The following is a 13073-nucleotide window of genomic DNA, read 5'->3' as shown; positions in this document are numbered from 1 at the left end:
GAGCTGAGCTTCCCTGCAGCGAGACATAGTGAATCATGGCACACTGAAAGAATGTGTGCAATCACGGCTCAGTGAGACACAGGAGACACGCAGCTCCGCTGTAGCGAGACATACAGTGAGCCATGGTACACCGAAAGACACATACGCAGTCACAGATCAGTGAGACACAACACACACACGGTTCATTATCGTGAAGCAATATATATAGAGCCATGGTACACTGAAAGAATCATATGCTATAATGGGCTCTCGAGCTCAGCTCATTTGAAAATAATACTCACTTGCATTCACTGCCCTCTTCGTAAAGGGAGTTTTAAATAATTGATATATTTGCAGTGTTAAAAAGGTAGTCAAAACATAATTCCAAAGTATGTAGCTTATAAGTAGGTAGGCTATTACGTTATACTATTTACCATATTAGTTTAATCAATCAGTATTTTTATAACTAGTTGACGTTCGACAATCAATTAAACTCAGTTCTCTAGCCTCCAAGCCTGGCTGAGTGGCTCAGATGGTTGAGGAACTGGCCTTCTGCACCCAACTTGGCACCTCAGCCTCGTATCTGTAGATTTGTACGCACATAAAAGAGCTCCTGTGGGACTAAATTCCAACACCTCAGCATCTCCAAAAAACATAAAAGTTGTTAGTGGTGTGTAAAGCCAATAACATTATCTAGTCTACCCTATGACTATGAGTCATGCTCATGACCAATTGTCTGTTTTATATTCGGAAAAACCGCTCGATATTCTCTCAGTTCGCATGTCACATCATTGCACAATACTTGAATAATCGAATTACGAGATCACCGGTGTACGTGGACAGTGAGAAAGTGAGTAGACTGATGCAATAGCTTAAATAAAAAGATGTTTAATCAGAAAACTAGTGGGCTACTGTACATCTCATGTAGCCTATACAAAATATTACGATTTAAAAAATCCTCTGCTGATAGAAGAAGAAATTTTCAAAGATGACCGAGCTAGTTGGCCGTGCGTTTAGGGTCGCGTAGCTATGAGCTTGCATTCGGGGGATGGCGGGTTTGCATCCTACTGTCGGCAGGCGTTAAGATGGTTTTCCATGGTTTCCCATTTTCACAACAGGCACATGCTGGTGCTGTACCTTAAGGCCACGGCCGCTTCCTTCCCACTTCTAGCCCTTTCTTATCTCTTCGTCGCCAAAAGACCTATCTGTGTCGGTGCGACGTAAAGCAACTTATTTGATTTACATTTAATATGTGGGCTACAATATTGTGGACACAGGTATTTTTACATCAAATATATATCTAAGAGTTGTGAATTTCAGAGAACTGTGGAAAACCATGAGGTAGTGTATAAAATTTGAGTTATGTCATTATTATTATTGTTACGGAGTATTGTGGATGTGCAGAGGTGAAAGAAGGTGCTGGGGTGAACAGGTCTCAAAATACGAAATTAAAGTTAATTTAACAAGGTTATATTTTCTTTTCAAGATCACGAAATAACAAGTATAACAGGTACTCAGTAGCTAAACAACAAATCGAGAGTGTACAATTACAGTGTTATAGGATTTGGGCTCCGAGAGCCAGCCACACAATTCTTGAGCTATAAGCCCAACCTTACGATATACCAGATTCAACAAAGGGGCAGAAGACCCCAATCATGCCCAGGAGCTCTTGCTCCCAATTACACAGTAAAGCCTCCACGAGGCTCGCAGAAACAAATATTAAGAAAGAGCAACCTGCTCTTAAGTTCAAGCCTATCAAAGGCCACACCAAACTCCACTTTCAAGCTGTCCTCCAAAGACATATACACAGGGGTAAAAATACCCAACCTACTGAGGCCTATTCAGTGAAGAAACAGAAATATTACATGGCCTCCACAATACCAACTTGAGAGGAGGCAAAACTGCACTCCTAATATACTTTACTAAAACCTACCTGGCCCTAGGCCGCTAATGCAAGGGCTAATCCCATACTAAAGAGGTGACTTATATAAGAAAATGATTTACATTACACTAGAAGGGAAGAAACGGTTGTGAAAATAAGTTCACCTCAAAGCAATATGAGTGGGAGCTCGAGAGGGTTAAGCACTCTCTATCCCAATTTGTAGTTTAAAAAGATAGAATTGATATCAAGTGTCTTTACATATTAGAGGAAAGTTACATGGTAAAAGGCTTCGGACCTGCCCCGAGAGTTAAACTGCTGAGCTAGCAAGAAAAGAAGTTATTAAAAGGCCATTACCTGGTGGTTGAACTGCTGCCCGAAGAAAGAGGCGCTTCCCGCCCCCTGCTACATAATTTACACAAAGATAGATGTTACTGAAGTGGCCCGGAGACCCGAAAATCAGCAGTTTATATACCCTCGCGGAACATTCGAGACCTTTCAGGAATGAGAACACCCGCCCACAAGCCTTTTATTGGTTAATGGCAAAAACTACTACACCAGATGAAGAAGAAACACCTTATTGGTGGAAAAATTACAGAAATTCCTTATTGGTCAAATTCAAAACTGGCGGAAATAAAGGGTTAATATTGCCAACTTAAACAATGACTGAAAGAAATTTAACAAAGAACAAACTTATGAACCCAAAATTTCTCCAAAAACACAGTTCTTTCACTTCACACTAGGGTGCATAATTGTAGTCCTTCAGTAGTGCCATCTAGAAGAGAATGTCCACACTTCTTACTACAGGCAAAACAAAAATACATCGAAAACGACACAGTTCAGAAAACTTCAAAATTTACAAGTAGGGACATCTTCTGAGAAACTTGAGAATTAACACTGTAGTTAAAGTTCAAGCTTCCTCCAGTAGAGGAGTTTCAACCGGCGCAATGTTTGAATTAGCGGAGCGGAGGAGTACCGCCCGGTACAATTATTATTATTATTATTATTATTATTATTATTATTATTATTATTATTATTATTATTATTATTATTATCATTAACTACGAAAGTTTTGTGCTGTAATATAATAAGCAATTATACTACTGAATCTGAAAGATAACGCATAGGAAAGCAGTTCATAGAATGTAGACCTTACCGAGCTCGATAGCTGCAGTCGCTTAAGTGTTGCCAGTATCCAGTATTCGGGAGATAGTACGTTCGAACCCCACTGACGGCAGCCCTGAAAATGGTTTTCCGTGGTTTCCCATTTTCACACCAGGCAAATGCTGGGGCTGTACCTTAATTAAGGCCACGGCCGCTTCCTTCCCAGTCCTAGCCCTTTCCTGTCCCATCGTCGCCATAAGACCTATCTGTGTTGGTGCGACGTAAAGACACTAGCATTTAGAATGTAGACCAGATGGTAGCAGCAAGCATTGAATGTCGTTGCTGCTGTCTTATCACTACACAGATGCAATAGGATCGATGACTCTAATGAACCGTGAATCTTGGGTTTGTTTGTTTGTTTTTTTTTTTTTTTTTTTTTTTTTTTTTTTTTTTTTTTTTTTTTTTTTTTTTGCTAGTTGTTTTACGTCGCACCGACACAGATAGGTCTTACGGCGACGAAGGTACAGGAAAGGGCTAGGAGTATGAAGGAAGCGGCCGTGGCCTTAATTAAGGTACAGCCCCAGCATTTGCCTGGTGTGAAAATGGGAAACCACGGAAAACCATTTTCAGGGCTGCCGACAGTGGGGTTCGAACCGAACCGTGAATCGGCTCACTGTATCGATTCAGTAACCTGAACGAAATCAAATGAATTGATTCATTAAAATGAATCTAATACCCCATCACTACGTACAACAACTCAAAGACGAAGTCGCAAAGAGAAATCTTCCGACGAATGGCAAGAAGAAATCACTGAAGACGCGGTTACGAGAAGATCTCATCGGAAAGCGAGAAGATCCGGAAAAGTTCTTTATCCAGGTGGACGAAACATCGGACTCGGCATCGAAAGAAGAGGAAAATATTACCAAAATATGTTCCAACTTAATGACCATGATGCAGGCACTCAATGATATAATCTCAGACGTTGATTCACGAGTTAATTACACCTTAAAGAAAGTAAATGACAAAATTTCAGACGTGAATAGCGGCCCAGCAGAACAGATTGTAGACCATATTTCGAAGGTAAATGACAAACTATCAGACAAAATTTCAGACGTCAGTTGCGGCCTAACAGATCAGATTGCAGGCCAAATTTCGAAAGTAAATTACTAAATTTCAGTCGAAATTTCTCAAGCTAATACAGTTTAATTTGGACAAATATCACAAGTGTATACGCAGGTTTACAAAGTAGAACAATGCCTAGAGTAAAAGATTTCTACCGTAGATGACAAAATTTCATCCCAAATTAGCGACGTCACTACTCAATTAACACAACAGATATCGGACATCAGGTCAAAACTGGGACAGGTTGAGCAGATCGATAGTAGGGTAAGCCAGCTGGAAGGGGACATCTCGAACCTCAAGGAGAGGTGAAAGTCCAGGTTTTCGGCATAAAACTACAGGTTGAGGGGATAATTTTTACCGTCAAGGGAAATTTTGAAAGCCGTATTTTTGCCGTTGAGGGAAGTTTTGGGAGCCTTATTTCTGCTGTTGAAGGAAGGTTAGAAAATCGGTTTTCGACCATTAAGGGAGATGTGCAGAATATAAGAGAAAGCATCCCTCACGTGGTAGAAGATAGATTACCTCGAACTGGACCTATCACCACGCCTCTAAAATCCTCAAACCTAACCGGCAATACAGGACACCTAGACCCGAAGGTGATTATAGAGAGCTTTCCGGAATTCCACGGGCGACTGGAAGAGGACCCGACTAGCTTCATCGAAGGATCAGTCAGTCTACCAGGAAGGACTAATCTATCGGAGGACATCGTCAATCAACTCATCACACCGCGATTAAAGGGGCAAGCCATTACTTGGTTGAATAACTTGAAGGGCTTAAATTTAAACTGGACGGACTTCAAAGAGAATTCCTTTCTAGGATTAATTCCGGAGGGTGAAGAGTTCTGAACAAGGAAGCTACTGACTGAGGCACAACCCAACGGCATGAGAGCTAGCGCGTTCGCCCTCCAGAAGTACCAGCTACTCAAGTAGCTGCACCCGGAAGGAAGCGAGAACGAGAATTTACCAGACATCATGGAGCTACTCCACGATAAGATTCGAACCCGAGTGAAAGTATCACAACCGAGGTCCTTTGATGATCTATGTAGAATCATCGTCCAGCTGGAATAGGAACACAAGAGCAAAGCTACGGACGAGGCCAGCTCGGTTAGGAAATGCTACCAGTGAGGAAGAACGGGACACCTGAAGAACACATGCCTCACTCTGGCGTCAGAGAGAGAGAGACTAGGTCCGGTCCATTCTGGATTGAGGGGCAGAGATGGGAACGGGAATGCGCCTCAAGTCACGACAGACAAGCAACCCTGGTCAAGTAGGAGAGGGATTGGTCAGATTATGAGCAGAACAGGCCAACTCCGCCCAGCTATCTTGAGGAGAGCCAACGATAATTTTTCAGTCGTACTCATCAGCCAAGCCATTCATTTGTAAATGGGACTGTTGCCAGATTATTACCGCCTATGAAGTCTCACCATCTCGGGAGGGTAGTGGGAGCAGCGTATAGGATAACTTATTCCATCCAAGGACAGACTAACCTAACCGCTAAATGTATGGACCTGCCTATTGTAATTGACGTTGCAGTGATTTAGAACCTAATACCCGACATTATATTAGGTCATGACTTTCTAGTAGAATACATGGTGATCCTAGACTATGCAGTTCATGAAGTCTTTTTAGGAAAATAGAGATGTCTGAGCGTCGCCTGGCACGGTGAAAATCTCCGGACTCGCTACGATGCGGAAGTCGACGTAGACCTGGGAGATATCCGGTAAATATATCGTCAACCAAGTGAAGAAGAGGAGCTGAGACGCGTATTAAAGGACGTTCCGGAAGTCACCACCAATAATAAAGGATGGACTACCGCTGTAACGCGCATCATAGAATGCAGGACTTCTTCACCCATCAAGTAACGTACATATCCAATCAACCCGGATAAGTGCAACTTCGTCATTCAGAAGATTCAAAAGATGGAAGGGCAAGGTCTCATCGAACCGTCTACATCCTCTAGGGATTCACCTATCGTCCTACCGAAGAAGAATGGGGAGTATCGACTATGTGTGGACTTTCGCAGGTTGAACGATAACACCGTTAGTGATGCCTACCCCATGTCTGACCTGAAAGACTCGCTGAAACAAGTAAGTGGGCCTAGGACTTCCAGCACGCTGGATCTCAACTCCGGATACTGGCAAGTGGAGGTCGAGGAACGTTCTAGACCACTGACCGCTTTCGTGACACCGAGAGGATTGTACTAGTTTGCAGTAATGCCCCTTGGATTGAAAAATGCTCCTGCCACCTTCATGCGACTGATGGATCAGGTATTATCAGGATGTGTCGGAGATTTATGACAAGTGTATCTCGACGACATTTTAATTCACAGCAAGAATTTTCAAGACGATCTTGTACATCTAAGGAAAGTGTTGGAACGACTTGAGATTCATGGACTGACTTGCGACTGGAGAAGTGCTACTTTGCCCAGTCCCGCGTAGAATATCTTGGCCATGTCCTAACCTCTGAAGGCTTATAAAGGCAACTAGAGAAGAAAAGAGCTATCGAAGAAGCTGAACGCCCGCGGACGAAGCGACAAGTACGCCAGTTCCTTGGCTTATGTGGATGCTATGGTAGCTTTATGCCACACTTTGAAGAGAAGGCAATACCACGCACCGATCTATTCCAGAACAACCGCCCGTTCCGAATGGACGAGCAAGGACGAGGCAGCATTCCAAGGCATTAAGGCTGCGATATACAACGCTTTTGGTCTAGTCCATCCCAACCCTCAACGGAAGATGTGCCTGCAGACGGATGAGAGCGACTCCGGCTTAGAAGCAGTGTTATCCCAGGAGAGGAGTGACGGTGGAACATACATCATCGGGTATGCTAGAAGGAAGCTATCTCCCACCGAGCAACGCTACTGTACTGCCGAGAAGGAAGCCGTGGCCGTGGTGTGGGCCATGGGCAAATTCAGAGGCTACATGGAGGGAAGGAAGTTCCAGCTCTACACGGATAACACCGCTCTCAAATCGTTGAACTCGGTCTCTGGCTGATGCGATGGGCTCCGTTAATCGCAGAAATTGATTTCAATGTGTGTCACGCCCAGGACCGACGGACATTGGATCAGACAGCCGATCTAGGCACCCGGCGATGGAACCTGAAGCTAGGAGCACCATTGTAGAGAGGGAGTTCCACAAAATTCGAGACTGAACCTAAGGAAGCTGTCCTTATTACGATCAAGAAGGAACTTGATCTGGGAGTGATCAAACAGTGGCAGGAACAAGACAATGCCCTGTAGGACCATGACGCAGTGGATTAGGAGACAGAACACCGATAGTCGACTTGTCCCGAGGGAATTCAAGATGTGCTACAAGAACTTCCGAGTTGACAGATGACTCTTGATGTACAGGTTGCACCTCTCCGACACGCCCGCTGTAGTGGTGATCTCCAGACAGCACGCGACGGCCATCCTCGAGAAGTTCCACAACAGCACGAAAGCTGGACACCCAGGAGGCGAAGAGACATATCAATCCATCCGACGAAGATTATTCTGGGTCAGCATGCGGAATGACACCCTGGACTACGTGAAGGGGTGCTACATCTGTGCCCGCACAAAGGCAAACAACAGGAAGGCATATTTCAGCCAACGAGGAAGACTGCCACAGCGCCCTTGGATACTCATAGCCCAGGGTCCGTACCGGAGAACACCACGGGGTAAAACAGGACTCCTAGTAATGACTGACCTCTTTAAAATATGAGTTGAGGCCTTTCCGATACCTGAAGCCACGACGGGACGCATCACCAGCCTGCTACAAGACGAGTTGTTCAGCCGCTACGGTTACTCACGGTGCATTCTGTCAGACAACGTGAGTAAGTTCACGTCGAGGAAATGGCAGCAAATGATGACGGAATGGGGTCTGGAGTACTGGACCACTCCTATCTACAACCCAAGGGCAAATCCAACGGAACGACGGAACCAGGAGCTGAAAAGGATGCTAAGAGTCCACCTGATAGACAAAGAACATCAACTCTGGGACCGTCAGATACCGCAGTCACTCTTTACTCTGGGACGACGCATCAACATTGTCACCGGCTATTCCCCAGCTGAGCTGTTTCTTGGTCGACAGCTGTACGGCACTGGGGATTGGGAGATTCGTCTACCATCCACTTCGGATCAAGACGATGCATCTGTTTCCCTGGCGGAGTGGCAGCAGCAGCAGCAGCGGAACATCAAGGAGAAGCAAGCTTTGGCCGAGAAGAGATCCCTTACCAGACCAAGGCTCAAAATGTCGAAGAGATACAGATCTTCCTACCACGCCAACAAGTACTGCGACGTAACCACCAAGTCAGTTTTAAGATTGAAGGGTTTCACGCAGGTCTCGCACCTAAGTGGTTGGTCCCATCGAGGTGGAGAAACAGCTGGGCCATGGGGTCTATTTACTGAAGAACAACCCTCCTGTCAAGGTCCATGCGTCGGAGTTGCGCCGAGTCACCCAACCGCTGCGCTTACAGAGTAAGCCTGGAGGAGAGGCTACTTGTGATACAGCACCGTCTGGTCATCGTGAGGAGAACACATCGACTATCGAGGAAGAGGCTGGCAGCGAGGCAACCCCGGCCCCCGACACGGCACATGCTGGTCAAGAGTCTAACCGACACCGTCCTCCAGGCCACCAAACCAGCCCTTTGGACGATGGGCAGAAAAACCTTACACGCCTAGGAGAAATGCTCCCAGGTGAGAAGGTTGGTGGTGCATTCGCCTCCAAAGGGAGTTACGGGGCCTGGGAAGTGTGAAAATGTAAAAAATTGCAATTTTTTAAATTTAAAAATATTCCTGGGAGTTTCCTGAATAAAATGATATATATATATCAAGTATATTGCTGCATCATTTATGCAGTATAAAAATATTTAAAGAGACCGTGCGTCATTCAGTTCTGTAGTGCCACGCCCCTCCTTGTAGTCTTTGCTTTTCTCTGAAAGCGTGGTGTTGAAACTCCTTGGGAATTTTTGTTTACGCTGGGATGAGTGGCTCAGACGGTTAAGGCGCTGGCCTTCTAACCCCAACTTGGCAGGTTCGATCCTGGCTCAGTCCGGTGGCATTTGAAGGTGCTCAGATACGACAGCCTCGTGTCGGTAGATTTACTGGCACGTAGAAGAACTCCTGTGGGACTAAATTCCGGCATCTCGGCGTCTCCGAAGACCGTAAAAGCAGTTAGTGGGACGTAAAACAAATAACATTATTATTATTATTATTATTATTATTATTATTATTATTATTATTATTATTATTATTATTATTATTATTATTATTATTATTATTATTATTATTATTTAAGCACGTAGTAATGTTGGCAATGTGTCCTGTGTCCGCATTTTGCTTTTCTTTTGTCTCAGTTTTGTTAAGCGAGAATGCTTGTTTATAAACAGCAACAGTTATTAGGTTTTTAATTTTGTGACTTACATTGCAAGTGGTCATGCCAAGTGTACTTCAGAAGTTATTTAACAATGCTGAGAAGCAGTAGACTGTTTAAAAAGCGTAAATTCTGTGGTAATTAGCATTTAAATAGTAGTAGTAATGACAATAATTTGTGCACGTCTTCTAACCTAAAAATACAGCACGTTGAAGAGCATGAAAGCAGGGAACGTGTTTTCAGTAAGGAACTCTCTTACTTGAAGTAAGAGTGTTCAACTAATGGAAACAGTGAAAGTGTAAAGTGAAGGTACAACATGCCAACACAAACATTCACTACCTATACAGTAATAGAAGCTTTCAGACCAGTATACAGGGACTTGACAGATGACAAACTGTTGAGAAGATGGTTACATGGAGTCACACAGAACTTGAATGAAAGTTTTAATTACTGCATTTAGAAAACACTACCAAAAACTGTCTTGGTAGAGTATGACATGGTGGTAATAGGTGTCTGTGATGCTGTGGTGACTTTTAATGAAGGAGCCGTTGGTAGGCTAAAACTTCTGGAAGGGATGGGCATAAAATCTGGTTTCAATACCACAACTGCTTTGTGAAACGTTGACAAGGTACGTGTGTCGAATGCCCAAAAAGCTTCCACTCTGGCATCTAAAGAAAATAGAGTGGAAAAAAGGAAGATAATCAAATTTTTAAAAAAACATCCGTTACAATTAGATCAACTATTCTACTTCCATAGCTAAATAATACTGTCACAATTAAGTAAAAAAATTAAAATTAAGAAAGTGTACTATACTTTCTGAGAAAAAGGAACATGAATTTGAGACTTATTTCTGTGAATTTTTAAATCCGACTAATATTTGTAACTTAATAGTTAAGAAGAAAATTGAACTACATTGATACATTGTGTGCTTATTTGCCAGTTTATGATAAATAACAGGTTAAATTTTTAACCTAATACGTTTATAAATTCCAGAGAAATTTAATATTGAACAAAGGTATACATTTATGAGGGTTGCACAGTTCCCAGGCCCCTTAAAGCGAATACGAGAAAGAGAGAGACAAAACACGGTCGAGTAAAAACAAACGTAACACAGCACAAAATCACCCAAAGGAGAAAAACACACTTACCGGAAACAGAGAAGGGAAGCGGCTTAAGGCCGTGGTCACAAATACCAAAACGGACAGTGGCAGTGCTCCATTGGAAACGGTGAAATGAAAAAAAACCACCTTGGTAACACAAGATAACTTTAATTTGTACGGAATTAGATATAACAACTTCAAGAGAAAAATAAAAATCCTAACTAAAAGTTAAATTCTATGAAAACTTTGAATTAATAGAGAAAAGAAAAATGGTTTGCCAGAAAATAAATTCGATATCATGTTGAGTTTAAATCAATTGAGAATAGTAATGTGATCTGCAACTAAATAAATCAGATAATATGTTGACTTTAAATTAATTGAGAATAGTAAAGTGTTTTGCAGCAAAATAAATAAGATAATATGTTGACCTTAAATTAACAGAATAATAAAATGATTTGCAACAAATAAAACAGATAATATGTTGACTTTAAGTTAATTGAAAATAAAATGATTTGCAACAAATATCAGATAATATGATGACTATAAATTAATTGAGAATAGTAAAGTGCTTTGCAACAAAGTAAATCAGATAATATGTTGACCTTAAATTAACTGAGAGTAATAAAATGATTTGCAACAAATAAAACAGATAATATGTTGACCTCCATACCTTTCTACCGAAAGTACTAATAACTAACATAAAATGTGATCGATCACCGGTATAAAATAAACTAAACAAAATTCTAATACCAGTAAATAAGACTACGGTTCAGCGAGATGCTGAGGAGATCACTTCGTCTTCGTCACCTCGAGTAATCAACACTATTACCACCAAGGGGCCGTTCCCAAGGTAAGTAATTTATCAGAGAAATTTAAACACGCGTCTCAACCAAACGAAAAAGAAAGACCAAAAGGTAGCGAAAATGGATTAACGAAACACAAATATCATTAACAAATACCACCAAAACCAGTAACATCAACTGAGATCAACGCAAAATGCACGCGTATCGGTACACTCAATCAAATTCCCAACAACAATCGAGCCAACATCACGTTGCTAATGTAAACACCAAACACGCAAAGCCTCCTTCCCGAGCGAGGAGGAAAAGAACCTGCAGCAAGGTAAAATATATCCCGAAAAACACAAGACAGAAAGAAAACGTACAAATCAAAGCAGAAAGGTACACTGAATTACAGACAGGGAACTCCAGAAAGAAAAAGGTGATAAGCTCAATACCTTGGAAAAGCCACCTTGGTTCACAAGAAAATATTACAATACAGGCAAAAAACAAAAATTATTAAATTTTAAAATTTTGCCAACCAGTCCACCGTGTATTTTCCACGCTCCGAGGAATAATTGGTTAGTAGAACGCATCATTTAGAAACACATGAGCACTCACAACGCCAAGTCCGAAATCGATGATATTATTATGCTCGACCAGATTAAAGTACCTTTGGTATACGTCGACACTTTTCTTCACTGGCTACAAGAAAATAATTGCACAGGTACATACCTTTTCAGACACTAAATTTTAGAAATCCCAAACCTGGTCATTGTTGATAGTATTAACACGAGGCAACTGAACTCAATCTCTCCATGAAGAATCCAGATGAAGCTTTTATGAAAAATAAAGTAGTTAGAATATATGGTAGAAGGTCAACCACAAACACGACGGGAAGAGATCCCCGTTAAAGGTGAAATTCACCCAGGCTTTAGTGTAAGATCCCACGCCATAGCGCAGAAAACGTTTCCACTTCTACACATCACGGCTTCTCAGTTCGAAATAACGCTTGGGCACGCTAGGCAGACCAGACTCGCCAGGGAGCTCCCAACGCATGCGCAGCTAAGCGGAGGCATTGCACCTACACAATGCGAGAGCGAACGCCGCATTACGTGAAATAATTAGCATTCTTTGGCTTAAAGCCGTTTGACACGAATTTCGATAGTTATTATACCAATCCAAAAAGGTTGTTGGGGAGGTTCAATACTGTCACAAGAGGAGGAGGAGACAATTAATTCCATCCCCTGGTCCATGGAGTTTAATTTAACGTTAAGAATTCCATACGTAGGTTCCGTATTGAGTAAAGATTTACATCAAAGAAAGGACGAAAAATTCCACCTTTTCAATACTATATATTGTGTGAAAGTTTTACATTTCTGTTAAAACATCACAATTTTTGTATATTTGGTACCGGTTTCGACAGATTTCATCATCAGCCAAGAACAATTATTTAAAGACAAGTTACATTGATCATGACTCTTATGTTAAGATTACAATAGTAGTTTAAGATATATATATATGATATGGAGTTTGGACAGCCAAAGTAGGGGACTCCCTGTAGGGGTGAAGTACAGTGGGGAGTTCGAGGGCCCTGGGACCACTACGGTAGCTCTGAAGGCCCTTCAGGAACTCTGAAAAGTGGTGGCAAAGGGGGCTCTGGTTAAGACGCAGCAGGTCGTTATGCTACTTAGGTACCAAAATGGGTAAAAAGAAAAGTAAATAAGTGCAATGTAAATTCAAATCTTATACCAGTTGCATAGTAT

The sequence above is a fragment of the Anabrus simplex genome, chromosome 1 (assembly GCF_040414725.1).
Source record: "Anabrus simplex isolate iqAnaSimp1 chromosome 1, ASM4041472v1, whole genome shotgun sequence".
NCBI classification, from domain to species: Eukaryota; Metazoa; Arthropoda; class Insecta; order Orthoptera; family Tettigoniidae; genus Anabrus; species Anabrus simplex.
This window is presented reverse-complemented; position numbering follows the sequence as displayed.